The sequence below is a fragment of the Echinops telfairi genome, unplaced genomic scaffold (assembly GCF_000313985.2).
Source record: "Echinops telfairi isolate 266 unplaced genomic scaffold, ASM31398v2 ScPeMD7_7465;HRSCAF=8503, whole genome shotgun sequence".
NCBI classification, from domain to species: domain Eukaryota; kingdom Metazoa; phylum Chordata; class Mammalia; order Afrosoricida; family Tenrecidae; genus Echinops; species Echinops telfairi.
Genome location: NW_022111365.1, coordinates 8,085,387 through 8,090,873, shown reverse-complemented (window position 1 = coordinate 8,090,873; position 5,487 = coordinate 8,085,387).

Below are 5,487 nucleotides of genomic sequence, written 5' to 3'. Positions count from 1 at the left end.
GAGTCGGCGAGGCGCGCCCCGCCCCGCCCCCAGCTCCAGCGCCTTTACCCCTGCTCTCTAGGGTCTCTAGCCAAGCTACGAACTGCCCTCCCATCAGGGCAAGGAGCATGCATTTGGGTGTCTCACTTGCTGTTTTATCACTCGGGGACATGGAGCAACTTCCTCTTCCCTTCTTCCTCCCGTCTTCCTCTATTTTTCAGAGGAAGAAAGATGAAGGTGTTTGTTCCCCTAAAAATGTCATGGAAACACTGCTCTGTCCTACAGGGTAGGTACAAGCGGATTCGAATGGATGACAATGGAGATGGTTCTGTGTCCAGTTAACCACTGAGCACTGAGATCAAAGTCATATTTTCCAGTTTTTCTACACTCGGCAAAGGAAGATCACGCACCCTGCCTCGTCCCGTCATAGACCGATTTCCATCAGTGAAAGCCAAGCAGGCTGAAAGTGACCTGATGGTATGATGCCAGAAGATGGACGTTTTATGAGAGTTGAAAGATTTCCTGACTGTGCTGACATAGCCAAAACTATCAGCTCAGTGTGTTTCTTGCTGACACCTATTTCCCCTTAATTCTCAAGTTCTACCCAATATCAGGTTCATGATATCCATGTATCAACCCTCTAAATGTGCATATTTAAAACATATTGGATAAAATATTGTCATTGTATCTAGAATTCTCAGAATATATTTCACACTCTGATATCTATATTCTAAATTAACAACTAATTTTTATTGTCCTTACCCATAATCAAAATTGTTTGATTAAATATTAGTTAAAAAGTTATATTACTAGCCTTTTTGAATCAGATGTCTTATGTTTTGTTTTGATTTTATGCCAATAGTATTTTATTTTTAATTCAGGTAAAATAGAGAAGATATATTTATCCACAAGCAACTGAAGAATGTATATGCATATTCTGTGGAAACAAAACAAAAACAATGACAACATTGTTCTTTCATATGTTTTAGAGTTCTCAAAGGGCATTATTATTGATAGCATTATTAATTATCATGACTGATTTTCATTTAAAAATGTCAGTAAGACCCAATGAGGAAGACAACTCCAATTACAACTCCAATATAATTTTTATATAGTGCTATGTTGCCCTGTTTCCCCGAAAGTAAGATACCCCCCCAAAATAAGACCTACTTACGTCTTGCCTCTTGCTGAAATACCCTGTTTCCCCGAAAATAAAACAGTGTCTTCTATTAATTTTTGCTCCCAAAGATATGCTAGGTCTTATTTTCAGGGGATGTCTTATTTTTCCATGAAAAAGAATATGGCACACATTTATTGTTTATTGTTTTATTAGAACAGACCTCGCACTTCCTGTCTGCTTTGGCTGTGCTGCAGCCAACAGTGAGATGCGTGGCGGTGACCACTGCTAAGGTCCAGGGTCCAGAGTTACGGTAACTTTGGGGGTCCTTATTTTCGGGGAGTTCTTATTTGGGGGGATGCCTTATATTTCAGCGAGAGGCAAAACTGTAAGTAGGTCTTATTTTCAGGGGATGTCTTACTTTTGGGGAAACAGGGTATAAGGCACCCCCCCCAAAATAAGACCTCCCCTAAAATACAGGTTTGAATTGTTATGATGATGTTCCAGAAGATAATGACATGAATGTTATTGAATAAATGAGTAAATGTACCATAGATTGTTGTACATGGAAATAATGGTAGTAACAAGAAATTCTTGATACTGTAGGATTCAGTTTGTCTGGTTATGCTGGTTTGTGATGACAACTACTACCGTACCGTATACAGGTAATAAATTTCCTTTTTTGTTGTTCAACAATAAATGTGTCCCTTATTCTTCTTCATGGAAAAATAAGACATCCCCTGAAAATAAGACCTAGTGCATCTTTAGGATAAAAATTTATATAAGACACTGCCTTATTTTCGGGGAAACAGGGTAATTCAAATATTAACAAGCTTGAGTTGTATTTTAAAACTGGTATTATGGTAAAGTTGGATGTCAGACATTTGAGCAAGGGCAAAATTTCTTTGCTTACCATGGGCAGTATGTTCCAGACATATACTTTTGCCTTCCTGCCTTGGCTAGCTTCAGTAGCAGGCTCCTGCTAAGGTGTAATAGTTAGGCCTGGGACTCCTAGAAAACTAGACCTAGTGCTTGCCTCTAGCAAGTTTTTGGTGGGAGTGGGACAAATCTGAGTGGGACAATTCCTCATGTTGTGGTGACTTTGAGAAAGGTGCTCTGGGGGTATTGAGGGTAAAGAGAGGTCCTTGTGGGGAATCAGAAGGTTTCTTAGAGGAGGTAAGGCACCCTCAAGCTTCCACTGAGGATGGAATGGGAAGCACAAAACCTCCAGCAGCATTGCTTCTTTCACAGGTTTTGACCATCCCCGCTAGGCTGGTGAGGCAGATGTAGACAGCACTAAGGTGAATCAAGTGCTAGCTGTGCCCATGACATGAGAGTTAGTGTACAACAAGAGACAGGGTGACTCCAGAGCACCGAGGCCAAGAAGATAAATCCCAGCTGCTGATCTGAGGTTTTGTCAGGAGGGAGGAGGTCAGCTCAGTTGCTAAGAGGGAGAAAGAAGGCATGGGTGGTGGGGTGGGCGTGGAGAGGCACGAGTGGGTTGCTACAGGGCTATAGACTTAAGCTTTCCTAGCCTGGGCAATGGGAAGTTGGAAGTGTAGCGAGGAGTCAAACTTGTTTGGAGATGGCTCACTTGAGTGGACCCATGCCTGAAAATCATAGAGAAGAAAAGGTGGACTTCACAGAAATAATGCTGCAAGAATTAAAGTCCAGTGATTGGAGAATGGGCTACCCTTTGGGCTTATGGGTTGGCTTTCAAACCCATAATGGACACTGTTTTTGTGAGCTAGACAGAAGCTTCCCACAGGTTGGAAGCTTCCCAATGGTCGTGACAATACTCAAGCTTGTCTGCTCTTGATCCCAGAATATCATCACCGAGGAACCCTGGTGGCATAGTGGGATAAGCATTGGGCTACTAATTGAAAGGCCAGCAGTTCAAACCAGGGAGAAAGATCAGTTTTCTGGTTCTGTAAAGATTTACAGTATCAAAAATCCTAAAGGAGTTCTGTCAATCACAATTATCGATATATAACAGTCCCTCCCCCCCCCAAAAAAAGGGGAGAAGAACAACAGAAACATGGATGACGGGAGACTGTGGTCTCTGTAAGATATGAAAATAATAACAATTTATAATTTATCAAGGGTTCATGGGGGAGGAGCAAAGAGGAGCTAATACCAAGGGCTGAAACAGAAAGAAATGTTTAGAAAATGATGATAGCAACATATGCACAAATGTGCTTGATACAATTGATGTATGAATTGCTTTAAAAGCTTTAAGAGCCCCCAATAAAATGATGAGAAAAAAAATCCTAAGGAACAGTTCTCCTCTGTCCTGTAGGAAAACTAGGAGTTGAAATCATCTCTATAACAGAAGGTTTAGTTTGGATATGCCATCACGAAAAGAGCCCTGGTGGGGCAATGGATATGTGCTCAACTTCTAACCGAATAGTTGTAAATTTGAGTCCATCAGTGACTAGAGATTTTGTTGAGAAAAGATCTGGCAATCTGCTTCCATACAGCTTACAGCCTTGAAAACCCAATGAAGTAATTCCATTCTGCTCTTTAAGTTTTCTAAGACTTGTAACTGTCAACAGCACCAACCAGGGCTTCAAACTGGTTCAGTTGTGCTCAATAAAGCAACAAAGGAATAGATCTGAATTTTAAAAGTTTGTGTGAAGCAGAATGATAACAGGCATGGGAAATTTTACAGGTTGAAGCCTTGGAATGGAAGACTCAGAAGAGGTATAGTGAGGTCTTTTTAAGAGCCTGGTGTAGGAGATTGAATTGTTGGCATGACTGTGGAGAGCAAAACACATTAGACTGACATGGGTACCACCATTTTTGATTGAGGCACCACTGTTCTGATTCTGCCATACATGAGATTTGGTTGCTCTGCAAAGAGAAAACTGCTTTTATTTTCTAAGAGGAAGATCAACTTTCTAGGAAGGTATCAGCTCAAGGCCAAAGACAGGCTCCTGTGGTGTCAAGCCCTGCTTTCCCGTTGGCATGACAGGACCACTATATAGTGCATAAAGGTGGGACTTGCCATTCCACCTCTATAGGTGGGAGACGAAGCAGCTCTTGTGGGGCCAATGGTTAAATGCTGGGCTGCTAATAGCAAGATTGACATTTTGAACCCACCCAGAGGCTCCATTGAAAAAAGACCTTCCATTAAGATTACTGTCATGTGGGACACTATATTAGATTAGTCTATAAGTGGCTTAACAACACCTAACAATAGCAATAACAGATGGGAGATAAGGTGAGAATTCAGTCAGAAGTCCCTCTAAGGCGTCAAAAACAGGCAGCTAAGAGGTGAGGTGGGAGAGAAAGAATTCTGGTCACAACGAGATGGGATGAGCGACAATATGTATGTAGTAAATATATATATATACATTTATGGCTATAGTTCTGTTTGCATTTCCACCCCTTTGAACACTTGCAGATTATTGTTATTGCAGGATTGGGTTGTTGTTGTTGTTGTTGTTGCCCTCAAGATGGTTCTGGCTCACAGTAACCCTATGTACAAGAGAACGAAAAACTCCCCAGGCCTGTGCCATCCTCACAATCATTCCTTTGCTTGCGCCCCTTGTTGCAGCCACTGTGTCAATCCATTTTGTCAAAGGTTTTCCTCTGTTTGGCTGGCTTTCTACTTTACGAATCATGGTGTTCTCCGGGGACTGCTCTCTCCTGACAACATGTCCAAAGTACGTGAGATGAAGTCTCGCTATCCTTACCTTTAAGAGCATTCTGGCTCTACTTCTTCCAAGACTGTTCGTTCTTTTGGCAGGCCATGATATTTTCAGTATTCTTCACCAGAACTATAATTCAAATAGAGGAGTATGTATACAATAATGTTTACGTTTTTTGTCTTACAGGAGATGGTGGGTTTTTAAAATGGAATTATTTGTGTTTTTATTGTGATTTGTTGAAATTTTCTGGAGATTTTATTGTGATTGCTAAAAATTTCCCCCCAGTTCTGTGTATTTTTTTCATTCTTTCGGTAAAGTTTTTTAATGCCTATAACTTTGAATTTTCAGAAGGGCTCAGTCATTTAATTTTTCTTCTGTTGTTTGTACATTTTTGGTTATATATTTTTAGTATATTTATGCCATGTATTAGGGGCCCTAAGTGTGTCCTTAATTTTTGTTTAATATAGGTTTTACATTTAGATGTTTGATCCATCTTCAGTTAGATATTTTTTAATATGAATCCGGTTTCATTTTTCTGTAAGTGGGTATTTCATTTTGTTAGCACTATTTGCTAAAGACACTTTATTTCCTCACTTGATGAGGTTTGACACTTTGTCAAAGATCAACTATCCAAAAGCGCATGGTTTTACATCTGATTTCTCAATTCTGCTTCATTGGTTTATGTGTCTGTCATTTCAATCAATACCAGACTGTTTTTATTCCCATGGATATGTAATA